This window comes from Ahaetulla prasina, chromosome 1, assembly GCF_028640845.1.
Source record: "Ahaetulla prasina isolate Xishuangbanna chromosome 1, ASM2864084v1, whole genome shotgun sequence".
Taxonomy (NCBI): domain Eukaryota; kingdom Metazoa; phylum Chordata; class Lepidosauria; order Squamata; family Colubridae; genus Ahaetulla; species Ahaetulla prasina.
In genome coordinates this window covers 152,292,893-152,313,200 of record NC_080539.1, presented here as the reverse complement: position 1 = coordinate 152,313,200, position 20,308 = coordinate 152,292,893, and positions in this window count along the sequence as shown.

Below are 20,308 nucleotides of genomic sequence, written 5' to 3'. Positions count from 1 at the left end.
AATAATAAATAAATTAAATTGAATAAATAGAAAGGGCAAGTTTTTTTTTTAAATAAAGCACCATTCTTTATTATAAAGGATGCTTGGCCACTGTATACATAAACTGCCTTTTGCTCCCAAATGTAAGATTGGGCGTGTTGGATACACACACACACACACACACACACTCACACACACACACACACACACACACACACACAAATAAATAAAATTATACATGCAGTATAAATTATGGAAGTTCTTCCTCTCTTAATGCTAAACTGGAGCTGATGTAATTAAACGGGGTAGACAGCCCTTTTTATTCTACAGAACTGGAGTTTTTAAGGAGAAGGTCCTTTCCATTAAAGCAAGGAAAATAATACCTCTTTTCCTTCCTTCCTTCCTTCCTTCCTTCCTTCCTTCCTTCCTTCCTTCCTTCCTTCCTTCCTTCCTTCCTTCCTTTTTCAAAAAAGATATTCAGAATAAATAAAATCTGATATTTAGGGGCCCGTCTCCTGCAGTGGTATTGCCATATTACTGAAACATCCTTCTGAAAAGTGGGAATCTGAGGTAAGCTTTGGAAGAGGATGGGAAGTAAATGAACATTTAATCCTGAGGAACCTCTTCTCTTTCTAAGGGAAGTAAACAATCCTTTACCTGGTTGTTTAACCAGGTAAAGGCAGTTGTGGAGCCAGGTGAACTTCTGTGGCAGGAAATTCACTGAAGTAGGATATCATCATTCATGAGGCTCTGTATCTGGCGACCAGCTATCATCACATCTGAATCACCACAAAAGCATCTGGCCAGGTTGAATGACCAGGCAGTCTACAGTGTATGAACCTGAAGAAGTCATGTTTGAGGTGTCATTATTATGCTATCAATAAGACAGTGTGATTCAGTATACAGATAACATGAGCAAAACTAGTTCATTGTATACAGCTGTGCATGTTAACATAGTCCAGGCCTACACATGTTAACAACGTCTGTCTTGATGCCTGTTGCAATTTTACCCTTGACCTGGATTATCATTAAAGACTTGGCGTCTGGTAATACAGATGAGAACTCTTTATCATTTGCAAATCTTAAATTCCTTTGAACTTCTTTTGCTGTTTGTCAGCTTCTGATTTTACTTAACTCAGAAAGAAAAGAAGAAAAAAAAATGAAAAAAACCCCCACATTTGTATTGGGTGAAAGCATTTGGGATAAAAAGATTATTCAATTCATGGTGCCCTCCCCAAAGCTTGTTTTGTGCAAAAGCTCTCACAAAGGATCCGTAACTAATCTCTTAGTGGCCCACATGTGGTCCTGTGTTTGTGAGGGTGGGGCTGAAGGATTAGACCTTTTTTTGAAGGAGAGGGGAGCAGAGCTGGAATCTTAAAGCCTTTTAAAAATTCTAGAAACATTCAAACGGGCTTAACCCCTCCACCAACAGTTCAATGAGGCTAATGGACAGTTACATAAAACTGGACAAGTGGCTAAATTGCAGCAGAGACTTAAAAAAAAAACTTTTTCTGCCATCTAGTGGTGATCCAGATTTAGGTGGGATTCGTAGCATGTAGGTTTTTTTTTAAATTTTATTTTGTCACAACAGTATATACAATCATCAATATAAACAATAACCCATCATGAGAGAAAAAGTATATATAAGTAAAAGTATAAGTAAAAGTATGCATATAATGCTATAATGAAGAGAACAATAGGACAGGAACGGTAGGCACTTTTGTGCTCTTATGCACGCCCCTTATAGTCCTCTTAGGAATGGGGTGAGGTCAATAGTAGACAGTTTTTGGTTGAAGATTTTGGAGTTTTGAATAGAGACTATAGAGTCAGGTAGTGAGTTCCAAGCGTTAACAACTCTGTTACAAAAGTCATATTTTCTGCAATCAAGTTTGAAGCGGTTGACATTAAGTTTGAATCTATTGTTTGCTCTTGTATTGTTGCGATTGAAGCTGAAGTAGTTTTTACAAGAAGGATATTACAATAGATGATTCTGTGTGTTAAACACAGATCATGTTGGAGTCATTTTGGTTTAAGGACCAAAAGTGTGGACCAACAAAAAAAATAGTGGCTGTGAAAATTTGAGTCCACCTCTTGCATGACTTCATAATATTGCTTACAGCCCTGCAAAAGAATGTAGAGTAAAACTATGTCAGGTTGCTGACATCCAATTTATAGAATCTTTGTGAGTGTTCCAATCACTTCCTGTAGTTACTACAATAATCCTACTCAATATCCCATGGAACAGATTCTTCAATCTTTTTTTAAGGATGTATGTAGAAACGGAGAGCTGATAGAAGAGTTGCGTTCTCACTTCCCTTTAATGTAAACCAAACAAAACTCATTTGAGGCCAAGCATGATTTGTAATTCAGCTGTTTCTTGAGATCAGCTATAAAAAAAAAGAAAACCAATCCTCCTGATTCTAATATGAGAATCTGTCAGATTCAGATAGTCTGGTAGGGACTGTGTGAAACCCTCAGTTTTCATCCTGAAAGATAGATGTCATAAATTTAGTATACATCCAGAAACTAACAGATAAACACACCAGGAATTATAAGATAAGGACTGCCTCCCCCAATAAATCAGCATCTTCCAAACTCACCATGTGGCTTTCTTCAAAACCTGTTTTTTAGAACAGGGGTCTCTAACCTTGGCAACTTTAAGCCTGGAGGACTTCAACTCCCAGAATTCCCCAGCCAGCCAAGGTTGGAGACCCCTGTTTTAGAATATGGTATGTAAACCTAAAATCATAGAGATATAATAAGTATGGATATTGCTTATGGTTAAAGGAAATCGAGTTAACCTGAAGAGGATTAGGAAAGGAAGAGTTAGCAAACCATAAGTTAAGCTTCACTTGTGAGTTTTTCACTGCATATCCAAGTGTAAGTGTGGTTGATAAGGAAAATACCATTTCAACTCAACTTATGGAATCTGTAAGATCCAGAAAAAGGTTAAAAACTGCACCTGACGCTCCATCACATCGTTCCCAGAATCTGCAAGGGGTGGACTCTACTTTCCTTAATTACCGGTTCGCAACGGAAGTGCGCATGCATGCTTGCTTCGCTCGCTTGCTTCTGTGCATGCGCAAGTCGCCAAATATAATGTCAGGGCGGGTGGGCGGAGTCTCCTGCCAATTTTACTACTGGTTCTCAAGAACCGGACAAAACTGGGAGCAACCTACCACTGGTAGAAACAAAGAGAACATTGAAAGGAAAACATCTATTTAATTTTTAAAAACCCCTAATTGTCATTAACTTATTAATGCTTAGGTTTAATTTGTTTCTTTGAGCCAGCTGTAGGAGGTGCTATAACCCACTCCTCTGCTACCTGTTTGGCCATGTTGAGATTTATCTTTGCATGTAGACCAGGGGTGTCAAACTCATGGCGTCACGGCGGCGTCATGTGACGTATTGGGACTTTTTTCCCCTTCACTGAACCAGGCGTGGGTGTAGCCAGCGCATGATGCATCAGCCCCGTGGGCCGGGAGTTTGACAGCCCTGATTTAGTCACAATGCTGCTTGAGTGATTAAACTATCGGGGGAACTGATGTGGTAGAACTATTCATTTTATAGCATTAGAAATATACCTACAATCTGGCAATCAGTCTTAGACCAGTGTTTATCAACCTTACCAACTTTAAGATGTGTGGACTTCCATCTGACTGGGGAATTCTGGGAGGTGAAACCCCACCTCTTAAGGTGTGAAATATTGGTCTAGATACAGGTCCATGTTGTTGTTGTTAGTTGCGAAGTCGTGTCCGACCCATTCGCGACCCCATGGACAACGTTCCTCCAGGCCTTCCTGTCCTCTACCATCCTCTGGAGTCCATTTAAACTCATGCCTACTGCTTCAGTGACTCCATCCATCCACCTCATTCTCTGTCATCCTCTTCTTCTTTTGCCCTCAATCTTTCCCAGCATTAGGCTCTTCTCCAGGGAGTCCTTCCTTCTCATTAGGTGGCCAAAGTATTTCAGTTTCATCTTCAGGATCTGGCCTTCTAAAGAGGAGGCAGGGTTGATCTCTAGGACTGACTTGTTTGTTCGCCTTGCAGTCCAAGGGTCCATAACCTTTTCCAATGTCCTCACCTTGCATTGTAGCAACTTACCTATCCCTCCTCTGCTTGACTCTGACTTTGATCTGTTGCCTTTCCTTCTGATGGTCTCACAATCTGTTTTCTTAATTACCCGGGATATCCAGCCTAGACTTGACTGTTCTTGCCCTGTTGTTTATTTCCTTTTGTTCTGCCTGTACAGAAATAACGTTGTGCTGCACTGGGTGCCAGAGGAAGTTTGATTTCACACTGTGCCTTCCCACCGATGCTACTAATCAACACCTTGTAGCAGGCAAATGGCCAGGTAGGTTTAGGGAGTCCAGAGATTTCAGAGAAGTGACAAAGTCAGCTGGAGCAAAATGTTTTAAAATACCACACATCCACCAGCTACACTTTTGAGCAAATTGATTGGCATGAAACAATACTTGCCGAGGCTGGTCTTGGTAGCTGAAGATGGGGCCCGAAACGACCCTAAATAGTAATGATTCTCAGCTGACCAGGAAAAGAAGGGTAGGACCCACCAGTGCCTGCCTCTTTAAAAAGCAATTAACCAGAAAGCTCCTCTTGAAGAAATCTGTAGCTCCCTGTGGTTCCATTCCAGCCTTCCTTCTTGAGAAACGAAAGAGAGCTACACCCAAGATCCTACTTGAAAGCATTCCTAGAGCGTTCAGAAAGCATTTCCCAGTGAGAGAGACTCTGGGAAGGGTCTCAGTCTGGCTTCTGGAAAGAAGCCTGGAGACACATCCAGGCAGCCCTCCGGTCAAACTGTGTTCTCAACCCTGGTGCATGATGGAAATAAACAACATTTCTTCTAATGTTGGTAGAAGACGATGTTAAAGGAACAGCACCCGGTAGAGTAGTTTTTTGTGTGAGAGAGCTTTTGAGTCATTGAATGCCTGCCAGAACAAATCCATGCAGTTTTCTTGGTCAGATTTTGGGAAGCGGCTTGCCATCAAACTTGTCCAAAGCTCCAAAAGGAAGAGAAAAAGCAATGGATGAAAACTAATCAAGCAGAGAAGCAACCTAGAACAAAAGATAAATTTCTCGACTGCGGGAACAGTTACCTCATGGAATGGCTTGTCTTCAGACGTTGTGGGTGATCCCCACAAGGCTTTCAAAACGTAATTGGACAACCATTTGTCTGAAATGATACAGGGTCTCCTGTTCAAGCAGGAGGTTGGACTAGAAGACCTCTGAGGTCCCTTCCAACTCTGTTATTCTATGTTCTATGTTCTTCCTCATCCTGAGAGTGACTCAACTGGCTTCATCCTTTAAATAGGACCAGCATTCAGAGTCTTTGTTTCTAAACCCTGTGCTTTACATCACTATATTAATCTGTCCCTCAATAAAATATTTGACCCTCCTAAATAAAAATTTGCATTATTTAAAACATTTACATAGCCATCCATTTTATATCAAACTGTGGGTGGCTCCCAACCAACAGTTAAAGCAACATCAATGCCCCATCGATACATGCACATACAGTATCTCTGAACACTACAGACATTAAATTCCAGCATCAAAGTTGAACTTTCAAATGAATCTCTAAGCCCCCTCATCATCCCATACCAGGGGTGTCAAACTGTGTTCTCAACCCTGGTGCATGATGGAAATAAACAACATTTCTTCTAATGTTGGTAGAAGACGATGTTAAAGGAACAGCACCCGGTAGAGTAGTTTTTTGTGTGAGAGAGCTTTTGAGTCATTGAATGCCTGCCAGAACAAATCCATGCAGTTTTCTTGGTCAGATTTTGGGAAGCGGCTTGCCATCAAACTTGTCCAAAGCTCCAAAAGGAAGAGAAAAAGCAATGGATGAAAACTAATCAAGCAGAGAAGCAACCTAGAACAAAAGATAAATTTCTCGACTGCGGGAACAGTTACCTCATGGAATGGCTTGTCTTCAGACGTTGTGGGTGATCCCCACAAGGCTTTCAAAACGTAATTGGACAACCATTTGTCTGAAATGATACAGGGTCTCCTGTTCAAGCAGGAGGTTGGACTAGAAGACCTCTGAGGTCCCTTCCAACTCTGTTATTCTATGTTCTTTCTATGTTCTATGTTCTTCCTCATCCTGAGAGTGACTCAACTGGCTTCATCCTTTAAATAGGACCAGCATTCAGAGTCTTTGTTTCTAAACCCTGTGCTTTACATCACTATATTAATCTGTCCCTCAATAAAATATTTGACCCTCCTAAATAAAAATTTGCATTATTTAAAACATTTACATAGCCATCCATTTTATATCAAACTGTGGGTGGCTCCCAACCAACAGTTAAAGCAACATCAATGCCCCATCGATACATGCACATACAGTATCTCTGAACACTACAGACATTAAATTCCAGCATCAAAGTTGAACTTTCAAATGAATCTCTAAGCCCCTCATCATCCCATACCAGGGTGTCAAACTGTGTTCTCAACCCTGGTGCATGATGGAAATAAACAACATTTCTTCTAATGTTGGTAGAAGACGATGTTAAAGGAACAGCACCCGGTAGAGTAGCTTTTTGTGTGAGAGAGCTTTTGAGTCATTGAATGCCTACCAGAACAAATCCATGCAGTTTTCTTGGTCAGATTTTGGGAAGCGGCTTGCCGTCAAACTATTGTCCAAAGCTCCAAAAGGAAGAGAAAAAGCAATGGATGGAAACTAATCAAGCAGAGAAGCAACCTAGAACAAAAGATAAATTTCTTGACTGCGGGAACAGTTACCTCATGGAACGGCTTGTCTTCAGACGTTGTGGGTGCTCCCCACAAGGCTTTCAAAATGTGATTGGATAACCATTTGTCTGAAATGATACAGGGTCTCCTGTTCAAGCAGGGGGTTGGACTAGAAGACCTCTGAAGTCCCTTCCAACTCTGTTATTCTATGTTCTATGTTCTTCCTCAGCCTGAGATGGACTCAACTGGCTTCATCCTTTAAATAGGACCAGCATTCAGAGTCTTTGTTTCTAAACCCTGTGCTTTACATCACTATATTAATCTGTCCCTCAATAAAATATTTGACCCTCCTAAATAAAAAGTTGCATTATTTAAAACATTTACATAGCCATCCATTTTATATCAAACTGTGGGTGGCTCCCAACCAACAGTTAAAACAACATCAATGCCCCATCGATACATGCACATACAGTATCTCTGAACACTACAGACATTAAATTCCAGCATCAAAGTTGAACTTTCAAATGAATCTCTAAGCCCCCTCATCATCCCATACCAGGGGTGTCAAATTCGTGTCGCCATGGTGTCATCACGTGACGTATCACAACATTTTCCCCCTTCACTAAACTGGGTGTGGGTGTGGCCAGCACGTGACACATCTGGCCTGTGGGCCGTGAGTTTGACACCCCTGTCCTAAACCAAAGCTTGGGTGAAAAGTCAGGTCTTGTGGTTTTGGGAAGGATAGGAGAGTGGGAGCCTTCTGAAATTCAGAGGGACAGGTGTTCTGTAAGGTAGGGGCTGCCCTGGAAAAGGCACCTTTCCTAGATCCCATAAAACGGCAATGTTTAAGGGAAGGGATTAGGAATTTGCCCACCCTATCTGATCTGGTTGGATGGGTAGCTGTCCTTAGAGAGAAGCAGTCCTGCAGATAACCTACCTAACCTACCTGTGCCACGTAGGCCCTGTGCCATATTTTTAGATAACAAACTGGGAAGGATAATTAATCCAGAGCTGGAGTTCTAAAAGTGCTTCCAATTTGAAAAGCACATGGTTTGACCTCCGGTTTCCATAGTAGGTAAGCATAACAGCAAAAATAAACATTCCCACAGCAAGTATATCATTACATCTTGGGCTGTTGAGACCTTTATACTTTTTCTACTTTCACCTGTTTATGATAGGTCTAATAAACTGATTATCAGTTCATGAAAATGATGGCAATCATATAACTACTCGAGGCTCTAGTACATCCAAAGCTGAAAGACTTACTGAAAACAACTGCAGCATCTGAGTTTACCGCACATAAATCATAACCAGAGATTAGCGTATGTCAAAGAGTTGCAACATTGATGGTTAAGATTTCAGAGATTAAAGGGGGAAGATTGGGAGACACATGCCAGCATGACATGATCCATGATCAGATTTGGGACCCTGTTTTTCTTATTTTCAGATATCTTTGTCCTTAAGAGATATCTTAAGGGAGGGAGAGAGAATGGAAAACTACTGCATGCCTAAAGTTGCAGAACCATTTCTGTTTGGGCTGGAGAGTCACAGAATCTCTTTCAATGTGCTATAAAGGAGAGGGGTTGCATAGAACTAACGAACATAGCTATTTTCTGTTAAGAAAAATATTTATTAAATTGGGGCAAAACTCTTCATCATCATACATCCTGTTCTGTAGTAGAGATGGTAAGGAGAAAAATAATGGCCATAGCTTAATACAAGAACAATGCTTTGTGAAAAATAGATTCCAAGTTTAAACCACTGAATTTCTAGATAAATGTGAGAGAGATTCTTTCCCAAATTGAGACATTTCAGATACATTGGAACTACAACCCCCATAATTCCTAGGTTAAAGCAACTTCTGCTACTAAATAGGCATATTTAATTATTTAAGGCAGGGGTGTCAAACTCGAGGTGTCACATTGTCGCCACATGACATTTTTTCCCTTCATAGAGCTGGGGTGGGCATGGCCTGTGCGTGATGCATCTGGCCCACAGGCCGCCAGTTGGGCACCCCTGATTTAAGTTGTAGCAGTGGCAGTATATTTGTTTATGTCAGAATGATAAAAGCCATCTCGCGGTGCTGTGCTACAAAGCCTGCCCCTTTCATCCATGCATGCCTGGCCAGTTGTGATGCACATAGAAAAGGGGTGTGGCTTAGGTCATGACATCACACTGCTGCTTTGATCAATCTGAAGTCCTTGCTAAATGCTAGTTTAATTCTAGAATTAATTAGGCTTCTCGATTTAGGGGAAAAAATACACTCAGGCCAAGGGTGGGTTCTACTTACCTTTACTACCGGTTTGCAGCAGGATTGCGCGTGCGTGCTTCTGCTCATGCACAGAGGCTTCCTGATGACGTCGGGGTTGGTGGGCAGAGCTTCCCCCCACTTTTACTACCGGTTTGCAAGAACTGGTCCGAACCGGGGGCAACCCACCACTAACTCAGGCTTATATCAAGCTGGATTGGCAATTGCCACAAGAAGTGCCACAATCGTATGGACTGAGGACCCCCTGTTTTTATTTCCTAAACTTAGGTTTTAATTCTGACTTTATATGTCATTATCATTTCCATGTTTTGGGAAAAGAAGAGTAGCATTAGCAGCTGTTTTCTAGCTGCCATCAAAGTGTCACTGGACAAATGCAGGAAATGTTTTCTAATAGCAGTTTGTCTTTTATCATCCTTTGGTGCAGATCAGAATGTAGAACACGATTCTACGGTAACAGGATCAGATGGAAACAGCTTGTCCAATTCCATTCCATTCCATTCCTGGTCAGGGAAAGTGAGTTTTAGCCTGACTAGGTGGCTCAGTGGCTAAGATACTGAGCTTGTCGATCAGAAAGGTCGGCAGTTTGGCGTTTCAAATCCCTAGTACAGGTCTCCTGCGTGAGCAGGGGGTTGGACTAGACAACCTCCAAGGTCCCTTCCAACTCTGTTACTGTTATAAATTACTCAAAAGAGTTTTGCTCCATCAAACCTCTCCAACCCAGAATTCGGATCTACAGAAGTCTAATTTCAAAATGTGGGAAATCAGGATGCTTTCTTTGGTGGCTCTACTAGTCATTTTGCCGCAAGAAGGCCTAAACATTCTGCGTTAAAATTTTAGCTTGTAAACGGTGCCGAGCAAAACAAAATGTTGCAGCAGCACCGTCTTCTTTGGAAGGCCCATTGAGTCAGATCCTGGAGGGCATAGCTAGCCCTCATGAACAGAAGCCATTGATAATCTTAGCCCCCAGGAATTTCTCTCTTTCTCTCATTCATATTCACTATTTTGATTTGATAAAGAGACCTTGTTTTTTTTTTTACCTTAACCTCTTCTCAGCATTTCTTCCATAGTGCCTCCCACAGAGTTGGACAGCTCTAATTGAGCCTGATTCTCCCACGCTGTTTTAGCAAATGATGCTTTTGAAATGGAGATCTTAAAGACCCCTGTCATGGGAGCAGCTGTCAGCCCACACAGCTCACTTTTAACATTTGAAGCTCTTTTTTTTTTCTTGTTTAATTTGAACTGATTTTATTGTGTTAAGAATCTGTTAAGCTGTTTTAATTAACCCCTACCACCCAAATAAATGCAGCATCTTCTGATGGCTTCCTAAGCAACAATTCAGAAAGAAATATAGTAATTTGGTCAGATGCAACTAAGATTACGAGGCTGGGACTCAAAATATATTTCTTACTAGGGATACCCACATAATTTATATTAGAAGTATATGTATATTATCATTATTTTATGCAGGTGATTGATTTCTGCTGCTGAATTGCTTCTTTTAACGGATGCTTATGCTAATTAATAGCTGTGGCCAATCTTAAAAATGTAAGAATAGTCCTGTTGGGTTTGATTGAAGGATTAAATCAGGGGTGCTCAACTCTCTTCTGCCTGTAGACTGGATTTGGCCAATGAGTCCAGGACAAAGACGGGGATTACACCAAAATTAAAACGTAATTACATAAACATGTAAATATCATTAAAATACATTTATTAAATCCCGGTAAGAAGATTTCCCTTCCTTTTCAATCATAGGTTGCAGATGGCTCAAAGAGTTTGGCTCCTGCATTTTGAATGTATTTATTCAGTGTCCTCATCAACATCAAATGTGTACAGGTAGTCCTCAGTTTACAACAGTTTGTTTAGTGACCAGTCAAAGTTACAACAGCAGTGAAAAAAGTGACCATTTTTCACATCGACAACCACTGCAGTATCCCCATAGTCACGTGATCAAAATTCAGATGCTTGGCAATTGACTCATATTTATGATGGTTGCAGTATCCTGGGGTCATGTGATCATCAGGGGTGAAATTCAGCCGGTTATATCTGGATTGCCAGATCTGGTAGGGCCGACTGCGCGAAGCCCTGACCACCTGTGCGGATGTCATGACGTCCCTTTTTTTGTGATGATTTTCAGCTTCTGCGCACGTGCGTGCACATTTGTGAACTGGCAGGGAAGGTACGTGAATTTCACCCCTGGTGATCATTTGCAACCTTCTAACAAGCAGAGTCAATGGGTAATAATAACAACTATGTTACTAACCTAACAACCGCCGTGATTTATTTTAAAAAATGTGGCAAGAAAGGTCATAAAACGGGGCTTAACAACTGTTTCAGTTAGCAACAGAAATGCTGAGGTCAATTATGACTGTACATCGAGGACTACCTGTATTTCCAAAAAGAACCATTTTAAAAGCTGAAATTATGCATTTCATTATGAATTTATGTGTGACTATTTTTAAAGTCACAGGCTAACGCAGAAAAAGAACTTCTAGGTACCAAACCTTTGGTAAGAATAAACTCTCATATTTTCTTAGATCCCTGCAGTGATAAGTGCAGGGCAAAGAATTATACTGGCATTTGAAAAATGAATTTGGTTCCTTCATCAATCTTTGTTTCTAGTTTGAAATTATACAAATTAGAAGAAAGTCTAATTCATCTAAGGAACTGCTTATGTCTCAATTTTTGTTTGCAAAGAGAAGTGCTACAATTGCAGTCTGTTAATTGGGTGTGTGTTTTCAGTATTAGTTTTAATTTTATGTTAACTTTGCCTGATGCAGAGCTTACAGATCAGCACAAACAACTGGATTATCAGATTTTAGCTGCAAAGCTCTGGATGATTACTGGAAGGCAGCCAGGGTTTTTCAGTTCAGATCTGGAAGTCCCAGCAAATAAACTGGTTTCAGTTCAGATCGGGAAGTCCCAGTATACAGGTCTTTCACCCACACCTCCATAGAGGAAGTCTTCAACTTACAATCACAATTGTGACAAAAATTTCCAGATTTTTGCAGAGCAAGATGATTGTTAAGAGACAATCACCTAATTTTATGACCTTTTTTTGGCGACATTTGTTAAGCGAATCACTTCAGTTGTTAAATGAATCATGCAGTTGTTAAGCAAGTCTGGCTTTCCCCATTGACTTTGATTCTCAGAATAGCACTAGCACTTAGACGTATATACCACTTCACAGTGCTTTACAGTCCTCTCTAAGAGGTTTACAGAGTCAGCCTATTGCCCCCAACAATCTGGGTCCTCATTTTACCCACCTTGGAAGGATAGGAGGCTGAGTCAATCTTGAGCCTGGTGAGATTCGAACTGCCAAACTGCTGGCAGTCAGCAGAAGTAACCTGCAGTACTGCACTCTAACCACTGCGCCACCATGGAAGCTGGGTGGAAGATTCTCCAATGGTTATCGAGTGAACCCCTGGATGCTGCAACCACCATGAATACATGCCAGTTGCCAAATTTTGATCACATGATCATGGGAATGTTGTGACGGTCGCAAGTGGGAGGACTGGTTGGGGGTCACTTTTTTTCAGTGCTGTTGTAACATTGAACAGTTGCTAAATGAACGTATTTATTTTTGTGACTCTCTTGGGTAGGCTTGCCTGGGTGTTCACCAGATATACAGGTAGCCCTCGACTTACAACAATTCATTTAGTGATTGTTTGGCACTGAAAAAAATGAGTTACGACCAATTTTTCACACTTACAACCACTGCAGCTTCCCCATGGTTACATGATTACTGACTCCTATTTATGACGTTTGTGGTGTCCCTGGGGTCATGTGATCATATTTCTCAACCTTCTGACAAGCAACGTCAATGGGGGAACCAGATTCGATTTACAACTGGGCCCATTAACTTAACAGCTGCAGCGATTCCCTTAACCACGATGGCAAGAAAGGTCGTAAAATGGGCTGAAAACCCACTGAGCAAATGTCACGTTTCGCAACAGAAATTTTAGGCTCAGTTGTGGTTGTAAGTCAAGGACTCCCTTAGTGGTGGGATTCACCGGTTGTAACAACCGATTTGCTGCGCGTGCCAAACTCGCACTTCCGCGCATGCTCAATACGATCGAAGATTACCTTCTACTGAATCCAGAGCGAGTAAAACAGCTGAGGCGCAGCAATCCGCTCTGCCATGCCGATCAGCTGGGCTTAAAACAAAAGAAATATAGGTAGTTATAGCGCAGGGGCGGCCGGGTGGGCCCATCTGATAGTCAGAGCAAACCGGTAGTAGGGGCAAACCAATAGTCAGAGCAAACAGGGGCGGCCAGGTGGGCCCCATCTGATTGTCAGAGCAAACCGGTTCACTCTCAGCTGATCATCGGAGTTACCGGTGTGTCTGAACCACCCCTGGACTGCCTCTATTTGGCCTCCACTTCCCAGAATTCCCTGGGCTGCCCTGAAAGATAATGGTGGGTCACTATCTAATCTTTCTGGCTGGGTAGGAATTTGAAACCAAACACCTTTTATGCATTGCAGTAAACCATACTTAGATTTTTTTTTTTTATCTTCTAATGCACAGATCCCACACAAAGACATCTCTTTTTTGTTAAAGCAAAGCTGTAAGGAACTCGAGATAAGCCCAAATGCTGGGAACAATATGTTTCGATATATACGAGACCATCACCGAAAAATGGCAACCCTGTTTAAAGTTCTTTCTCTTTTCATGTCTAATCAGCATCCATGTCTGCTTTCTGTGTCTTCTGTACTTCTTTACCCCCGACAACTGTATCCCATGATGAGGGACAGGGGAGGCAAAAACACCCAACACTTTCAGATTCCGATGTAAAAAACAAAAAAAACAAGCAAAAAACCCCCACCACCCTTTTCTGTAGAATCTGACAAGGAACCACTATTTTCAGCCTCCCGTTCTGTCTTTATGGCAATGTGCAATTCCAAGCGAACATGTGTGCACGCGCGTGTGTGTGCTTCAACAAGCAATTTCTCAAAGTTGGACTGGGCGCAAGGACCCCAGATTGCAGCTCTGGTCTCAGCATTAACCAAGGTTCTATATTTTCCTAGATGAGTTTATATCTGACTGCTGCGCAGCTGGTAACTGTGCGCTGAGCATCATGTGCCAGATCTTATAAAAAGCATCCCAGTAGCCGGCAGAGATAGTTAACTCGTTATTTTAAACATTAATTTATTGCATGAAATGAATCAGAACGTGTCCCTTTCGTGCGCATCATACCTACAAAGCGCTTTTAAAGCACAGAGCATTTGTGAGCCCTTTTAATATCCTGGTAGTAGAATAATACCTCTGCATGAGTATAAATACACTGATTATTTGATTCCGACAGAGACTAAACATACAAAGAATGATTGCAGGATTTGGGTCTGACTCGTCTAGAGAAAAGAAGAACTAGGGGGGACATGACAGCAGTATTCCAGTATTTGAGGAGTTGCCACAAAGAGGAGGCGGGGGGTCAACTTATTTTTCAAAGCACCAGAAGGCAGGAGAAGAAACAACGGATGGAGACTAATCAAGGAGAGAAGCAATCTGGAATTACTGTAAGGAGAAAATTCCCTGACAGTGAGGACAAATAACCAGTGGAACAGCTTTGCCTTCAGAAGTTGTGGGTGCTTCATCACTGGAGGTTTTTAAGAACAGACTGGACAGCCACTTGTCTGAAATGGTATAGGGTCTCCTGCTTGAGCAGGGGGTTGGACTAGAAGACCTCCAAGGTCCCTTCCAACTCTATTCAGATTCTTGACTCTATGTAATCAAGGCATGGCAGGGAATGTCGGCATTATACAATTTATGGTTTAGTACAACAACAGAGTTCGCACCATTCAGATTAACAGAGTTGGAAGGGACCTTGTACTGTCCATTTAGTCATCTAGTCCAACACTCCCAAACCCCCCCCCCCCCATCCAAGAGGTGAGAGAAGCCCCCACATTCTGGCCTTCCAAAAAGGAGTTAAAATATGGGTCTGCGGCCTCTCGTGGGGAAACCAGAGGAGCACCGAGCTGTGGGGTTGGCTCGTTGTCAGAAAGCCCTCCTTTGCCTTTTAATTAATTTTAGCAGTGTTTTATCATCCTTGCTTCTTTCTAATTTTTAAAACGTTTACGTTTTGTTTTTATATTTTAATACTTTGTTGTACACCCCTCAGACTCCCTCTCTGAGGGAGATGAGAGATTCAGGAATGTGAAAAATAAATAACTGAAAAAGAAACTGGATATTGCAAGGCACAAAATAGTGGACTGGCACAAACAGCTGTCAATCATTGTTGAAAGAAGCTTTGACAGCTCTAGGTTAAATGTTTGCTACTCCTTTTCTGGTCAACAATGATTGTTTAGGAAATGAATATAAGCCTAGTTCTCTTTGTTCTAGGGCAGGGGTTGCCAAACTTGGCAACTTTAAGATTTCAACTCCTAGCCAGCATATATTGAGGGATTTACATATATGGAGAAAAGGGTACCTTGAATTTCTGGATTACAAAATATATTGGCATTTATATCATATTAATGAATATTAATTGCTTCTTACAATGTGTGTAATGGGGAAGAGGGATGCATGATGCATTACTTTGAATGGAATAGCAATGTAAATACTTTGATGGACTTTTATTTTGATGAATTGGAAAATTATGCAATTTATAAAGCTTGGTTGCTTTATAACAGTGATGGTTAACCTTTTTGCCGTATTTGTTTAGCAGAGTGATGGCCTTCGGAAAAACTGTTCTTGTGTCTAGTTGTTCTGGTGTGCAGTGCTCTATAGCGTCGTTTTGAGGGTAGGAGTTGAAACAGTTTATGTCCAGGATGCGAGGGATCTGCAAATATTTTCACGGCCCTCTTCTTGATTCGTGCAGTATACAGGTCCTCAATGGAAGGCAAGTTGGTAGCAATTATTTTTTCTGCAGTTCTAATTATCCTCTGAAGTCTGTGTTTTTCTTGTTGGGTTGCAGAACCGAACCAGACAGTTATAGAGGTGCAAATGACAGACTCAATAATTCCTCTGTAGAATTGGATCAGCAGCTCCTTGGGCAGTTTGAGCTTACTGAGTTGGCGCAGAAAGAACATTCTTTGTTGTCCTTTTTTAATGATGTTTTTGATGTTAGCTGTCCATTTGAGATCTTGCGATATGATAGAACCCAGAAATTTGAAGGTTTCTACTGTTGATACTGTGTTGTCAAGTATTGTGAGAGGTGGAAGTATGGAAGGGTTTTTCCTAAAATCTAAAGATTTTAAGTAGAAATTAAATTAAGTAGAAAGTAAAAGATTCAAGTAGAACTTTAAAATGCACCCCGAAGATAACAGCCTGTAAATATTTTCCAAAACCTGTAGCCTTTACAATTTTTTTTCATAGAAAATAATAATCTAGTAATTATCATTATCATGAAATGAAAATTATTTAAAGTAAATTATTTCTTCTGCCTCTCCCATTAAAATGTGCATCTTGTAACAATTATTATTTTAGACATACGTGTCCCCCTTTTATCCATATGAGGAATGGATGAAGGTATGGATTGAACAGGGCTTCAGATCTGTCTAAAATTTCAATTTCCTAACCCAGAAGGAATTTAGAGGTCAATATAGGTTGGGATAACCTGCACAATTTAATAGGGGTGATGGATGATTCTTGGCCTTAGAGTGGCACATGGGGATCCATATTCTTGCAAGAACAGGACAAAGAACTGGGGAAGGCCAGGATGAAAATGAAATGTGGGGTGCACTGATGATGTTACCTAGTTTGATAATGAAATGTCTGCAAGAAAATCATCAAGCTCTGAGAGCATCAAAGATGCTGTAGTTAGAATAGAATAGAATAGAATAGAATTTTTTATTGGCCAAGTGTGATTGGACACACAAGGAATTTGTCTTGGTGCATATGCTCTCAGTGTACATAAAAGAAAAGATACCTTCATCAAGGTACAACATTTACAACACAATTGATGATCAATATATCAATATAAATCATAAGGATTGCCAGCAACAAGTTATAGTCATACAGTCATAAGTGGAAAGAGATTGGTGATGGGAACTATGAAACGATTAATAGTAGTGCAGATTCAGTAAATAGTTTGACAGTGTTGAGGGAATTATTTGTTTAGCAGAGTGATGGCCTTCGGGAAAAAACTGTTCTTGTGTCTAGTTGTTCTGGTGTGCAGTGCTCTATAGCGTCGTTTTGAGGGTAGGAGTTGAAACAGTTTATGTCCAGGATGCGAGGGATCTGCAAATATTTTCACGGCCCTCTTCTTGATTCGTGCAGTATACAGGTCCTCAATGGAAGGCAAGTTGGTAGCAATTATTTTTTCTGCTCCAGTTCAACTCCAAGTTACAAATATTCTCTTCTATTGAAAACAAAACTTGGTTTAAACTCAAAGAGCATTCTGCACTGAATTGAAACAATTCTTCACTACTTTTGTGTATTTAACAATTTTCCTCTTCTGGAACATTGCTCATTACATACAATTCAATGGTTCTAGAAGTTCATCTAAAGCAGTGATGGTTAACCTTTTTGCCGTCGCATGCCAAAAGCGTGGGAAGCGTGGGGTGTTTGTGTCACAGACATGCGTGCCCACACCCATAATTCAATGCGCCCCACCCCCTGTGCATGCATGCAGCCCCCACCTCACACTCTCCTCACTTTTGGCACATGATGGCCCGGTGGGCCCGGTAGGCCTGTTTCTCATCCTCCCCAGGCTCCAGAGGCTTTCTTGGAGCCTGGGAAGGGCGAAAACGGCCTTCCCCTCCCTGAGGCCCTCCAGAGCTGAGCTGGGGCAATGCTCGTATGCCCACCGATAGGGCTCGTGTGCCAGTGGTGGCACGTGTCCCATAGGTTCGCCATCACGGCTTTAGAATAGAATAGAATAGAATTTTATTGGCCAAGTGTGATTGGACACACAAGGAATTTGTCTTGGTGCATATGCTCTCAGTGTACATAAAAGAAAAGATACGTTCATCAAGGTACAACATTTACAACACAATTGATGATAATATATCAATATAAATCATAAGGATTGCCAGCAACAAGTTATAGTCATACAGTCATAAGTGGAAAGAGATTGGTGATGGGAACTATGAAACGATTAATTAAAATAATTAAAATTAAAATTAATTGTAAATAGTTTGACAGTGTTGAGGGAATTATTTGTTTAGCAGAGTGATGGCCTTCGGGAAAAAACTGTTCTTGTGTCTAGTTGTTCTGGTGTGCAGTGCTCTATAGCGTCGTTTTGAGGGTAGGAGTTGAAACAGTTTATGTCCAGGATGCGAGGGATCTGCAAATATTTTCACGGCCCTCTTCTTGATTCGTGCAGTATACAGGTCCTCAATGGAAGGCAAGTTGGTAGCAATTATTTTTTCTGCTCCAGTTCAACTCCAAGTTACAAATATTCTCTTCTATTGAAAACAAAACTTGGTTTAAACTCAAAGAGCATTCTGCACCGAATTGAAACAATTCTTCACTACTTTTGTGTATTTAACAGTTTTCCTCTTCTGGAACATTGCTCATTACATACAATTCAATGGTTCTAGAAGTTCATCTAAAGCAGTGGTAGTCAACCTGGTCCCTACCGCCCACTAGTGGGCGTTCCAGTTTTCATGGTGGGCGGTAGGGGTTTTGTCCGATACTGAAGCACTTTCCTTTTTTTAAAATTTAATTGACTTTATAAAACAAATTCATAGCATTATTTAAAAACATTTTCATTAGGTTTTCATAAAATTCCCCGTGACAATTTAAATTTCTGAAAATATATTATTTTTATTGCCTGCGCATAAGTTTAGTTCATGTTATGTAAGTGAAACAAAATGGCTCTATAATGCAATTGCAAACAAAAGAGCCTCATCCCAGAATAGCTCACGCATCTCCCCCCACATTACCCAGCTGTAACAGACAAGCAGAGCCAGTAGCCTGCGCCCCCCCCAACCCAATCCATGATGCGCGAGAGGCATGCGCAGACGATACACGGCGCATTACTGTGGAATTGTTGGGTGGTTAGAAAATTTTACTACTAACAGAGATACAAAAGTGGGCGGTAGGTATAAAAAGGTTGACTATCCCGATCTAAAGGTTGCAGGCACTTGAAGTCTTCTGGCTGTTCACTCTGATATTAATGTTCTGCAGCTCTTTAGAGATCAGATGGAAATACTGAGGAACAATAGCAGCAGGATTAGGGTGAGCATTAATATAAGAATTATAGGACGCCTCCTGCAAATCAGTTCTATCACTCCTCCACTTTGTCCAGTACTATCTAATCTGACTGATAAAAGACCAGACTTTTGCTAGAGTTTCTACTTCCTTGAACTGGAAATGTTGAACATTTAATGTAGTTCTTAGGATCTTCTTTGGGTTTGTGCTTATGTGTTTCTGGGCGGGGTGTCTTTCTACTAATAAAATAGGGGACAGATTAATATCACCTACCACAAACATTGTTTGTGACTTTGTTGCATCAACGTGGAAGGAATCGTTAAGCTGGGTCTGTATGTTTGCCTTCCACTCTTCATTAATCTTTGTGACAGAGGAGATTGACAAAGAGAAGTCGTGTTTGTGGTTCCCGAGATAAGGAGAAAGAAATGAAAGATACAAACTGTAGAGACAGCATTACATTTTAGGCCAGGATAAGATTCAGGAAGGAAAGGGAGGTGGAGAGGAAGGATTTAACTTAATCATGTTTACTCTTAGTAAACACATTTTGAAAATTTTTCTAAAAAGAAATAATTGGCATTTGATGAGTTGTTTATTTATGGACCCTATATGCCACTTAGTATTTCCACCACATGTGGTATTCAGAACGGTTCTATAGACATGAATTAAAATTATGAAATGCTTACAACACAATAATAACTAAAGATGATTGGCATCCAATTAAAAATTATTAAGCCAGAAGTAATGGAACATTCTTCTCTTGACAGCCCACAAAGAGCTTTAAAATATGACAGGTAAGCTGCATATCGAATACACCCTATTTCATACGTTCTGTTTTGGTTTACGATATCCTCATTCATCTCATCATATTTTCTGTCTGTCTGTCTGTCTGTCACCATCTATCTATCATCTATCTCATCTATTTCTATCTATATCATCCATTCAACATAGCATAAACAGAGTAATTTTTAAATAAATGGACTTCAGTTGTTGCAACTGCTCAACCAGTGTGGCTGTTGTTGAGAGTTCTTTGAGTTGAACATCTACTACTGTTTCTGGACAAAGCTGAGGAGAATTGTATAACACTCTGGCACATTCCTGTCACCTTTCATTCAGCTTGGCACTCGTTTCCTGCCCATTCAGTCAAATGTTGCATTGCAGCAACTCCGACAGAGCCAAGGTATACAATTTCCCAGGAACAGTGACTAGATGAGACAATCACTCTGCCCAAGTCAGTTAGAAACAGCCATAGAGATAAGAAAT